We start from the raw sequence: 14,130 nt of genomic DNA, 5'->3' as shown, positions 1-14,130 counted from the left end.
TGATTCATTTTTTTGTGTAAGAAGCGACTGATCATGTTTGAAATGAAAATAAAGTTTAAAATGAAAAGTTCCTGTATATTTTACCAATGACACACATTTTATATAGATACAGATCATAAAGGGAGAACGTAAATTCAGGTGACATTACAGTATCAATGAACCTAAACTTTGGATTCTCGTCTGTATTTTGAGAATATTTACAGTCTGACTGAAGGCAGTGTTTGGAAATTGCACCTGTTTTATATCTTGAACACATTTTCATCCAAATAAAATGCATCTCAGTGAGGCTCTAGCTACATGATCCACTTAGCCTTGTACAAATATTATGGTTGCATACCCACATTAATTACAACTTCTAGTTTTAATAACTTTAGTTTAATAGTGTTGTGATGTGTAGCTAAACAGCAGTTTTACATGTGAAGTATTTGTGTAGATGCATGTTTTGAATTTACTCTGAAATCTACTACATGTACAGTTTGTGTGTGTGTGTGTACATGTTTGTGAGTAGGCGGTAATGGTTGTGCTGGTGCAGGGCGGTGGGCTGTCCCTATTGTTCAGAGACCTCACCACCATCTGCCAGACTGTGCCTGGCCTCTGTGCCTGATCTTGCCTGACAAAGAACAGATGTTTTCTCTCTCTTCTGCTCCCCAGCAGGACCTCTCCTGCATCATTTCAGCCCACTTTGGCTCCCACTCATAAAAGCGAACACGTGCTGCAACTTTAATTAACCCTCCCGCTCACACAGGTAAGGTCCAAACATGTAGGCACACTCATATGTAAATAAACATAATTGGTATGTGTTTCCCCATTCTATTATGCTTTTACTAGCACACTCACATTGATTCTAGAACATGTTTTGGCTTCTGAAACATCCAAACTGTTACCTAGTAAACTCACTTGTTTTGTCTAAGCTGCGCATCCCGATTATTTTTAAATTTCTCAAAACAGACAAGGAAGGAAACTTAAATTTAAATAAGCAAATTGATAACAAAATCTTTACTTGGTGCTCCTTTAGGAACCATAATCACTCCTGCACCTATGGAAACAGTGTCACTTACAGTGCGTGCTGTGAAGGAGTATGCACACCCTCACAGATTTTTTTTTCTTCTGTGTCAGATCATCAAAAACATTTTGTATCAGACAGAAATAACTCGAGTAAAAACAAAAAGCAGTTTTCAAATGATGATTTCATTTATTAAATGAAAGAAACCCTTTCCAAAAACAACCTGACCTTATGTGAGGAAGTAGTTGCCCCCTAAACCCCAATAACTGGTTCATCGTTGGTAGCAACAACTACCATCAAGCGTTTGCGATAACTTTGGGTCATTTTATAAATGAAAAAAAAAAAAACATTCTTGCATATACAATAATACAAATATAATTTGTATTTGTTTATTTATTTTTATTTTCTTTTTAAGTTTTTATTTATTATTGTGATCGTGTCACACAGATTACTTTAATGTGACAAGGTCACACAGTAACACCACACACTGCACTGATGGCTGGAGGTGGGTCTTCAAGCCATCCAGCTCCAGCCATTCCATGGAAAAACAACGGGTTGTAAGCTAAGTAAACTGAGGCCGAGTGGAGTGGAGCCGCACCGCCTAAAAAGAGCCAGTGTAAAAGGGGCAAATGACTTCTTTAAGGTGATTCAATTTAGCTGATTGGATTTGGACCTTTGAACATAAAGTTTGACAACATATGATCTATGAAATAGTCTCCATTAGGCAACTGCTGTGATCTGTATTTTTACTCAAAAGGCTCATACTGCAAAAATCTCATACAGTGCATATTATGCAGTGATGTCCAAGGTCCTTAAGAGCGGGTGTTTTTTATACTTTTATATGTTTTTTCTGGTTTGACATACCTGAATCAAATCAGACATGCAGAACCCTGACCCATGAGGACTGGAATTAGACACCCCTGGCCATCCATGTGCACCTTCCATCATATGGTTGGGTGAGCAGGCAAGATGCCCCTGATAAGAACCTCATCTACTGAAGAAACAATCAGGTGGCTAGGTTCTGTGGTCAGTTATGGTCATACACACATTATATTCTCCTGTTTTTAATTCAGAAATCATTCCAGCTGAAATTTATATTTTCCATGTTGCAACACCAAGTTTCCTCAATTTAGACAAAGCACAACTATATTCAAGACTGCATTACCATCCGCTGAAGTTGCAAGATTTTGTGGTGAAACATTTTACCATCTGTACCTGTTCATGAGGGTCAAAACAAGGTGACATATTTCTTTTACTTTCTCTACTGCTTCTGCCTCCCAGAGGTGAATAGCACTGCCATGTGTGCTGTAAAAGCCAAGGCTTAGTTTATATTCAGCAGTGAATGGAGGCACACTCTGCAGTGTGTTGCTAGATGGAAGCTCTGTAAAATGTCGGAATTAATTAAATTCATCTCCTTCAGTTTTTACTCTGAGAAACAAACTCCCACAAAAGTATTCATAACCCATAAACCATTTTTGCATTGGGTCTCTTCACAAACACACATTTTAATATATGTTATTGACATTGAATGTGATATACCTATACAAAGTAGGGCATACTTTAGACAATGATTCACAATACTTGGTATACAAAATATGTAACAAGTAAATTCAATTCCAGTCAAATTCAAAAATACTTTATTAATCCCAAAGGGAAATTAAATGTTGTTGTAGCTCATTATGAGGGTTTCCTCAAAGCAAATGACAAAATGACAGCAGTGTTGCATGCATATGTTTTCAGCCCTTTTACACTAACCACCGTATAAATCCAGGTGTTCTCTGATGACTTTAGATGTTTCTTAGAGAACATTTTGAACATCATGACAACAAGGAACAAAACTGAGTCAGAGATAAAGCTGTAGGAAAGTTTATTGCAGGGTTAGCTAAAAAAACCCTGTAATATCTCATGGAGCAATGCTCCATCCATCATCTGAATATGGAAAGTGTCTGACAAAACTTCAAACCTACCAAGACATTGTCATCTGCCTGAGAATATGTAGACATGACAACTATTAATAATGGACTCCCTAAATCTGGTTTCTGTAGCAAGTTGTTTGAAGAAAACCATAAGAATTGTTGTTTGTTACATACCTTGTAGGGGACAAAGCAAATATTTGTAAGAAGTTGCTCTGGTGTGTTAGAATGGCACAGTGAATGCCCATACCAATAATTTATAGCAACACTTACTTCAAGCTGTTTACAGACACTCTATCCAAACAAATTGAGCCTGAACTATGGTGCAATGAAAATTAGGCAACATTTGTACCCTTTAGGTACTGTAGAAATATTCCCCAAAAAAAGTGTAGCTTTAACTGCCGCAAAAGGTTTTGTACAACGTGTTGACAGATGCCACACTTTTCACACTTTGTAAAAAAAAATTTAAAACCATTAATAATTTCTCTTTAGCTTCAATTATGCATTATTTAGTGCTGGTCTATCACATAAAATCCCAGTAAAATACATGGAAGTTTGAGGTTGCACTGTGACAAAATGTGGCAAAGTTTAAGGGGTATGCATAATTTTGCAAGGCACTGTATGAATCACAAGAGCATTTCTGTATCAGTGTGAAAGGTTACAAGTACAAAGGGGTAAAACAAAGTACAACATACCTCTGCAGTTTAATACCCAACAGGGTTGCATTTAGAAATGGAACATTTTTAGCCCTGTCAAAGGAGACAGAGCGATAGCCATATTACAACAGACAGGGTTCTGTATTTGTATGTTTGAAATGTTATCCCATTCTTCGGGAGAATAAAAAAAAAGCTCAGCCAAGATGATCCCATTTTAGGCTTTTACAATCGCTCTCTCTTCATCTCTCCGGGGGCTTTGGCGTATCGTCTTAGCCCATGATGACTCATTGGTTTAGAAACTGAACTCTTTTTTTGAGCAATTAAGCGCAGCTCTTTTTTTCTCCACCAATCCTGACACACAAGAGAAAAAGCAGCTGTGCATTTGAGAGGGCTTGATCAACAGCACACCGAGGGGGAAAAAAAGCATAAAATGCTGAAATGGGGCATACCGTAGCTTATGAATGATTTTCTGGATCTTGAGGTGCTTTGGGTTTGCCTTGAGTATTAGTTGTAGTTTAAACAATTGATGACTGCAACATAAAATCAGTACAGTTAATCAGGAGTCTGAAAAATCTTTTTAGCAGTGGAACTCTTTTGACATAGTAGAATTAAAATGTAACGGAATCTATCTACACACTATTTATACATACCCCTGACAGGCGAAGTGAATAGCTTGTATTGTTGCTATACTGTTTTTTGCAGAAAAAAAAACATTTTGGGAATTAGGGTGTAAGTTAGACACCTGCCCCATGACGGTTGCAGAAAGGTCACAAACCCTGAACTATATTATGTTTTGCAGCTCTGTCTCTAGCATGACAGCAGCGATAACGCAGATAAAATCCAGTGGGATTTGACTGCATCTCTGAACAGAGAAGAAGACAGAAATTAGTGCACAGACAGCACAGCACCAGATCCGAAACAGTGGGACCTAATCAATTTTGTGCCAGTGTTTTTAATAGATAATGCTTTAGAATTTTTGCTGGTGTTGTGTTTGGTTAGATCTGCTTCAATTTTTGGGTGGCTCAAGATGGTGTGATGGTCTGAAATGTTCTATCCTAATAATATGCTGATGTGATTATGAATATGAATATATTATTTAGTTTTTAATATTAATACTCTAATATTGATCTAATATTTGGGTTCGATTCCTGGCCGGGGGTCTTTCTGCATGGAGTTTGCATGTTCTCCGCGTGCATGCATGGGTTCTCACCGGGTACTCCGGCTCCCTCACACAGTCCAAAGACATGCCTGTTAGGTTAATTGGTCAATCTAAATTGCCCGTAGGTGTATGAATGAGTGTGTGCGTGGTTGTTTGTGTTGCCCTGTGATGGACTGACGACCTGTCCAGGGTGTACCCCACCTTCTGCCCATAGACTGCTGGAGATAGGCACCAGCTCCCCCGTGACCCACTATGGAATAAGCAGTAGAAAATGACTGACTGACTTTAATATTTAACTAAATAATATTTTGGTCTGTTAAGGGTTGTCCTGTGAATACCAGCCCAATAAGGCGGTGGTATTAGGACAAAATTGAAAGGGATGAGCCAAGTTCTGGCATTGTTGAACAGCAAAACTCTGTACACGCAATGTCTTAAAATACAAGAATTTATTGTTATTACTATATTTATTAAAATAATATTTAAGGAAATATTATTTTGAATAAGTACCAAACCTTTCTGGATGAATGGGTCTTAATAGTGTTTAATTAGCTACCTTTATTTATTAAAATAATACTTAAAGAAATATTATGTAAATATTAAAATATTGAGGGAAATATTTTGAATAGGAACCATACCTTTGGATGAATGGGTCTTAATGGTGTTTAATTAGTTATCATGTTTTGTAAAATAATATTTACGGGACTAATATTTCCTAGATTGGGAACTAATAACCTTTCTGGGTAAATGATCCTTAGCTGACTCAAAGGGCACGTGTTCTTAGCGGTTGGAGCTAACAAAAGAAGTTTATTGTTGGTTACCACAATCAAACACATACCTTTAAAATACCACTAATAAAAGGGTTGGATGACGCATTATGGCCAGTGTGTGTTTAAAACCCACCCTTTTAATACTATCAAACACTACCTCTTATGTGAACCATGCTGAAGAGAAGTTGTCCTGGCTGTTGAGGAAAATACAGCCACGTGTGGGTAAACAAAGGGTTAACTTTCAGCTAACCTCCGTAGCTATGGGAAAGGGCTTTAGCTGGGCTGGCCGAACCTCGACAAAGGCACGTTCGGCTACTTGAGTGGCCTTGACAAGTCAAGTCAAGCTTGTCTCTTAACACCCTTTATATAAATGAATGCCGGATACTCAAACAGCAAATCATTACTTAACTTTGTTGCATGTGATCGTAGTCACTCTGGATCCAATTTGAAGAGTTATGTCTGATTGCCAGCAAGAGACATTAGCACGCAGTCTCTGCCTCCAGCTCCTCTGGGGACCTGTGTGGAAGAGGTCTGTTTGTTGGAACGTGGGGTTTTAATTCAAATAGTGACGTCACGGCAAGTCTGCTGTAAACCCTTCTTGTTCCTGTTCTTGGATGTGCTGGAAGTAGGATAGTGCGATTTATTTTGAAAGCTGGCTGTGGTCCCAACATTATCTATCTATCTATCTATCTATCTATCTATCTATCTATCTATCTATCTATCTATCTATCTATCTATCTATCTATCTATCTATCTATCTATCTATCTATCTATCTATCTATCTATCTATCTATCTATCTATCTATCTATCTATCTATCTATCTATCTATCTATCTATCTATCTATCTATCTATCTATCTATCTATCTATCTATCTATCATTTTATGAAATGTTTACAAGGACTCCTGACTTGGTCACAAAGAGCTGTGAGATGCTGTTTTATGTCTTTTCCACTCAGGCCAAATAGTGAATAGGGAAAACAATAAAGTACCATTCGCCTGGGTGTTCGCTGACGTATACACCTTGAATCATAGATTTAGAGTCCATTCTGTTCCCTTGACTGAAGCTGACTGGGTGTCCGCAGGGATTCAACCAACCTCCACAGTGCAGCCAAAGGTCACACAGCAGAGGTATGGCTTTCTAATGCAATGCCCTTTTGTGGCGTCTGAACTGCTTGCATTGTATTCCCCTCACATAGACCTCTTGCTGGGAGAGAGGCTTTGAGAAGCGGGATAAGGAGAAAAGCATTGACAGCAGTTCTAAAGGGCAATCATACAGATAATGCAGTCCAATGGCCCTCTTTATTGGGATTAAGGCGCCAGCACCTGTGTTATTGGATAAACAAAACAACAGGCATTTACTGTGATGGCAAAGGACTCAAAGAGAGATGAAATGAGAGGTGTACTAAAAAATAACTATAGCTATGTTGATTCTAGGCAAAATCTATCCAGAATAATTTTACCTTTGCCCATTGTGGGAATAATTTTTTTAGTACACATTAAATACACATTTTATCAAATTAGTTCTGATCCAAGTCTTTCTATGGAAACCTCTTTTCAAGAATAAAATGTACAACCCCTAACCACGAGACACTTTGCTCATTTCCTGTCTTTTGATATAACTCTTCTGAAATGTTCTATCCTAATAGTATGCTGTTGTGATTATGAATATGAATATATTATGAATGTTTTATTAAATACAATTTTGGTCTGTTAAGGGTTGTTCTATGAATACCAGCCCAATAAGGTGGTGGTATTAGGACAAAATTGAAAGGGATGAGCCAAGCTCTGGCATTATTGAAGAGCAAAACTCTGTACACACAAAGAATGAACTCACACAATTTCTTAAAATACAAGAATTTATTGACAAAAATAAGTCAACTCAAAGTCAACATATTTCAATCAACAAACTTTTTACTATGCTAAATCAACCCAACTAAACTACCAAGCAGAATGAAAGAATAAGGAAGACTAATGGGCTATGTACAATATAAACAAGTTGATGTTTGATAACCATGACCGAAAGAGGGATGCAACATTACCATGCAATATTTTTGTTTGAGAACCAAGGATTATCTTGAAGAATCTGGAAATGAAGTTAAGTTAGTCTTGGGACTAACTTGGGCAATAATTGCAATAATTGGTATACCTTCAAACAACCATTCACAATGCAAGATCAGATAAAACATTATTTTAATAAAATAATATTTTAAAGAATGATTTGCTGAAAAAAAACAACCTTCTGGATGACCAATTCTCAACAGTGTTTAATTTGCTGCATTGATTTATTAAAATAATATTTAAAGAAATATTAAGGAAATAGTAAAATAATATTTAAGGTAATATTACTTTGAATAAGAACAAAATCAGTCAGTCAATCATTTTCTATACCGCTTCTTCCATAGTGGGTCACGGGGAAGCTTGTGCCTATCTCCAGCAGTCTATGGGCCAGGAGGCAAGGTACATCCTGGACAGGTCGCCAATCCATCGCAGGGCTGCACACAAACAACCAAGCACACTGTCATTCACACACCTAAGGGCCATTTAGAGAGACCAATTAACCTAACAGGCTTGTCTTTGATTTTGGGAGGAAGCCGGAGTGCCCGGAGAGAACCCACGCATGCACGGGGAAAACATGCAAACTACCTTCTTGCTGCAAGGCAACAGTGCTACCAACTGTGCCACCGTGCAGCCCAAGAACCAAATCTTTCTGGATAAATGGGTCTTAATGGTGTTTACTTAGTTATCAAGTTTGGTAAAATGATATTTAGGGAAATATTATTTCCTAGATTAAAAACTAACAACCCTTTTGGGTAAATGACCTTTAGCTGACTCAAGTACGTGTTCTTAGCTGTTAGCAGTTGGTGCTAACAAAAGAAACTTGTAGCTTATCAGAAACGCATACCTTTAAAATACCACTAATAAAAGGGTTAAAATGCATAAGTGTGGACAGCGCTTATGGCCAATTTTCTCTGTTTAAAATCACCCTTTAAATAAAGTTTGTCTTAACTAAAAAAAAAACACAAACACAGAACACAAAAGCTGAGCACATGTGTGGAACAGCTAATCTGCTAGCACTAAGATAGCTGAGTTCTCAACACAAACAAAACGTCATAGAATGAACCTTGTTTAGATTATTTTATTATAAAATAAACTTCTCTCTGCCCAAAACACTACCTCTTATGTGAACCGTGCTGAGGAAAAGTTGTCCGGGGCGATGAAGATGAGGAAAACATCCACATTGAACAAAGGGTTAACTTGCAGCTAACCTCCGTAGCCCTGGGGTGGGGCGGCTCATTCTGCAGGGCCGGCTGAACTGCATGTTACTACTGTAGCCAAGGTGATGTGGTCCCGTTGTCCTTCCTTCAGACTGGGAAAAACTGCTCTACTCGGCGTTGTAGAGAAAGGGTCTCTGCTGCGAACTGTTTGGAACACAGTTTGCTTCTGTAGGCCTCAGAAAGAAAAGTTAAGCCATGCTTGTACCATAATTACTCCGTTCATGAATGAATACCGGATACATAAACAGTAATTCATTCCTACTTTACTTAGTGCATATGATCGTGTGATTGTATGACACTCTGGGATCCAGTTTGAAGAGTTATGTCAGATTGCCAGCAAAGAGACAGTAGCGCGCTGTGTCTCTCCTTCCAATTCCACTCTGGACTTGCGTGGAAGAAGTCAGTTTGTTGCAAAGCAGAGTTTTTATTCAAACAGTGACATAACGGGAAGTCCACTATTGCTCCTGTTCCTGGCTGTGCTGGAAGTAGGTTAATGCAATTTAGTTTGAAAGTTCCAGAAAAGTTCTTACTGGCCTTTAATATTGTAACCCATGGCTGGGGTCCCAGCAATGCTATTGTTTGTCAGATTGTATTTTGTCTTTTTTGTCAAAGTTGCTTTGTCAGTGGGCCAAAATGCATTGCCAAAGTGAATATCCTTGCTTTCAATTGGCTACATATCCATGTGGCCCAATTTTCAAATTTAATAAGGGATAAGTCGCTAGAGACAATATGGATGAATATAATCACCTCTAATCAACCTTAAACACTACTGATTTGCCAAGAAAGGTGTGCAAAGCTTCATGATGCCGGTTAAATCTTTGAAGGCTATAATGTGGGTGTCATATTGTGGGTTGCAAGCTTGATTTGGGAATTGTGAGTGACCAGTGTCAGGTCTGATAGGTCTTTGCTGGTAAGTCGCTGCAGATTTATGTTTACACTGTTTTGTAAAAGGCTTATAACTTGTTTTATATTTGTAGCATATGCATGAGTTGGAAATGTTATGTGAGTAACATAAGTGTAAGTGTAAACTTACTGTTACACATTATGATAGGATAAATTATACTCACTAAAAAATGCTTGCCCATTACCAATGCATATTTTAAAGGTTGATTTAGATGTGGGTTATTTGCCACCCAAGTTAATTTCAAACATCTTTTAAGCAGTGGTGGGCACAGCTAAACAAAAAGTTAGCTTACTAACCCAAATTATGCAAACAAAACAATTAGCTTTTCTAACGCTAAACAGATAAAAGATTAGCAGAAACTAACTCAAACCACTCAGACGACTGTCTCTTAGTCTGCACCACATGTCTTCGTCTCCTTCCAGTCAAAGACAAGCGGGAATGACTCTGTGCAGATTAAATCATGAGTGCAATATATTTATATATACTGGACATTAATAAATTTAAATTATTCAGAAAAATATTAAGTACGTCATTGTAGTGTACACAGTTATGTTGTTCATCTTTCTTACATGAGCGCACCCTAGGAGTGAAATATAGAAGAGAATGCCTCATTACCTGTAAATATAAAGGCAGAGGCCACAGCTCGACTGATGTGCCAATAGACGATCATTATTTTTTTTAACCACACAAAGCTGGAAACACCACAACGGTTATAATAATTTAATAAACTTGTATAATTTTAATAAATACCTTGTAAGATACTAAGCAGTTTATGGCTGCAGTGTCTTGCTCAGGCAGACAATGTTGGGAGTTCTTATCATACAGAGTGCTCTTGCTATGAATCAGAAAAAGGTGGACCCAAGATTCAGCCAGACACAGTACTGAAAGTTTAAAAGGTTTATTCAGCCACAGGAAAACGTCACACAGGTAACACTCCTCACAGCTTCCAGGAATCACTGAGGCAGAAAGAGGAATTAGTGACTTGTCTCTCCAGATTTTGCAGGGATCAGAAAAGCCACTAACCTGCTTTTGTCTTGAGGGGAACTTGACACCCAGAGGGGAAACCTCAGTGGGCAGCAGGCGGTGATCTCCACAGTACAGGTAAGAAGTGACTCCAGGCTGAATAATCCGAGGGCTAGGCTGGCTCAATAATCCAAGGACAGAATAAGGGTCAATGATCGGAACAAGATGCGTCAGGCAAGGGACAGGCAGAGGCATAAACCAGATGCAGGAAACAAGGTCGACAACCAAAATCCAAATAGTCCGACAGGGAGCAGGGAGAGGCATAAATCCAAAAGGCAAGGCAAGGTCAAGAACAATGATCAGACAGGAAGGAACGCTGGATATCTATTCACACGATGGCTTTCAAAAAATCTGGCACCGTCTGCTTGTCAGAGTCAGTATATATCAGGGAAGACACAGGTGTATGGCATGCCACAGATTGCACTGCACAGCAGCAGCCACCAGGTGCATCTAGTCTGCTGATTGCAGCCAGGGAGACAGGGTAGAGCAGACATGCCAGAATCATAACAGCTCTAAGTCATGTACACACAATGACAACAAAACTTGAACAGATAGAAAGAATGGTACCATTTGGTTATAGTTTGGTACACATCAGACTATCAATGGAAATGCAGATCATTTGATTACAAAGACCTATTATGTCTAGAATGGCCTTTAGAGGGCATACATATGGGCATCATGAGTGGAATGAGAGCATAACTTGCTGTTATTTAAACATCCAATGGTTAGTCTTAAAGGTAAGTAAGGTCACCCAACAAATTAGTGTGTAGACAGAGTATACATCATAAATGTTTTAGACAGCATTAAATGGTAAATGACTGAATGTAAATTACCAGCACTTAGCAGTTTGATAGGGGTTGCATTAATGGCTTGGGTGAGGCCAGGTTATTGTGTCATCCAATGTCCTCAGCTTGTCAGCAAAAAAGCTTTGAAAGCTGAATAAATACCTGAAATCTGTCAAAAGGCAATGCTGCCCCTATTCAGTGCCAGTTAATAGCAGCTGGTTTAGTCCTACCTGGTGGCCTACACAAACGTTTCTCATTGAGAAGGTATAACAGCAGAAGCATCTGAGGATGGATAAAATTAAATAGCTCTCTCAAGCCTGTGTAATCTTTTTGTTGCAATACAGGTATATTTGTAAATTTCTTAGTGTTCTGATAAGTAAAACTGACAGGTGAAAAGAAAATTATTTCACCAAAAAAAAAAAAAAGTAATCTACTTATCCACAATGGTCTCAATGTCCATTCACTGGACAAGACTTCACTGCTGAAAAAAAAGCATGTTGAACTGTTTTGCTGCTGAACAAGACAATTCAATTCTGTGAGAATCTAGTCTAGTCAGATCAGACCAAGATGTATCTCTCTAAATATCATTGTTTGGGGCGAAAATGGCATTCCACATCATCCCTACAACACCATACCAACAGTGAGGTTTGGAGGTTAGAACATCTTGGTGAAGGTTGTCTTCAAGCATACAACTGCAACAAAGGAATGTCCTGGTTTAATTCCTGATAGGAATATGAAGAATAAATTAGCATCCATTTTCAGAAAGACTATAATCCATAGTAAACACAAGCCAAGAAAACTCAGTTGGTTTCAGAGAAAGAAAAATAAAGCTTCCCACAGAACTTTATATTTGAAAACATGCCACTGGTTTTTCCCTTCAGGAGATTGTTGAAGTTTAATTACCAAAACCGACTTTTCTACTTTTCTTTAGCAGGTGTGTTTAATATTTCTAATGCCATTCCACTTTATTACACATAACATAAGGTCTCATCAGATATATATTTGTGAAAAAACAATGACATGTTAAGTCCTTATTTACCTTGTATTTATATGCTTGTGGTTATGATTATGCTTTTAGTTAGGGTCACATGGAATTGTAGCAAATTTAAAGCAAACTGATAGTGGGGATATTCACTTTGGCAAAGATTTTCTTCCATTTTCCAAGAACAGGTAAATTTTTGTCCCTTAAGTTAAAATGTTAACAGGGTTACACAATTTTATTCTTGTAGCAAAAGCATAATTGAGCATGTTTCCCTGTATACTACTTACACAGCGCAACACAATCTAAAACATTTTAGCTCAAGTTATCAGAATATACTGCTAAAAGATGAATAAATATCATCTTAGCAGGATGTTGGGTGGGGGGCGTTCTTCTCTTTACAAGTATCGTCATTATGTTATTTCTTGAATACAAACCAAAACATTTTTGTCATCCTTTCTGATGCTGTATAAATACCAACAGCATGTTTATATGTTTACATATTCCTGTAATGTTTGACGCAACCTGTTGCAAGAGCACACAATACAAGCAGGAATACTGCTGGCAGATATGGGATTAGGGGGAAAAAGGAATTTATACCCCTCCTGACAATTAGAGCATATTATCTTTGTAATTACTATTATTATCACAATTAAAAAGGAAAGCATTTGTGAAAAGTGGTGTTCGCGACACTGCACATTACCCTCTTATTATGTTAAAATTCTTATTAAAAATCTGAAAGTGCAATTATGTCAGCTAGCGAAGAGTCATTAAATCCACTATGAAAGCCTCCCTGATATCAAATGGAAAGATTGTGCCTCTCTTCTAGCCAAACTCTCCACAGTACAGCAAAGCTTTGTCACGCTGTGCAAAGGCTCAGCAAAGGACACTGCAGTCCCATTAGCCAAGTAAACAAATCAGAGAGTAAAATGAGATGCGTTTTTTTACTGAAACAATGGCTTTCCCATAGGAGAAAATATGGCTGGAGATGAAGCCCAATAATGAAGCACAAGCTCTTCTAAAAACATTGAGAATGGAGGTTTGAGAAAACAGGCCAAATTCATGCAAAGTAGACTGAAAAAATAAATATTCTGATGGTGGTTATTGAACTGAAATGAGAATGTACTGTTTGTGCTTAACAAGTAATTCTGAGAAATACACTGTAATATTCAAAGCAATACACATTCTTTCATCAGATTTTTCAGGAGCAGAAATTTGATCAGATGGTTTCCACCAGCTCCTGTTACATTAGGCTTCTATTGCCAATTTATAACGCTGTAAAAAAGTGTTTGACCTCTTACAGATCCCATACATTTTTGCTTTTTTGTCTCACTTAAATGTTTTAGATCATCTAACAAATTTTCAAAAAGTTTCTGGTGATACCAGCAACTGCTATTAGGTGTTTGTGATAATTGGCAATGAGTGTTTTACATCAGTGTGGCAGAATGTTGGCCCACTCTTCTTAGCAGAATTGCATAATTTCTGTCACAATTCATGGATGTTTGCCATGAACAGCCTGTTTGAGGTTATGCCATAGCATCTCAGTCAGATTCAAGTCTGGAATTGAACTAAGCCACTCCAAAACCTGCATTCAGAGGTGGACTTTTGGATGTGCTTTTGATCATTGTCCTGATGAAGTCTACGTCCTGAAGCAACAAAGCACA

The sequence above is a fragment of the Girardinichthys multiradiatus genome, chromosome 4, assembly GCF_021462225.1.
Source record: "Girardinichthys multiradiatus isolate DD_20200921_A chromosome 4, DD_fGirMul_XY1, whole genome shotgun sequence".
Classification (NCBI taxonomy): Eukaryota; Metazoa; Chordata; class Actinopteri; order Cyprinodontiformes; family Goodeidae; genus Girardinichthys; species Girardinichthys multiradiatus.
This window is presented reverse-complemented; position numbering follows the sequence as displayed.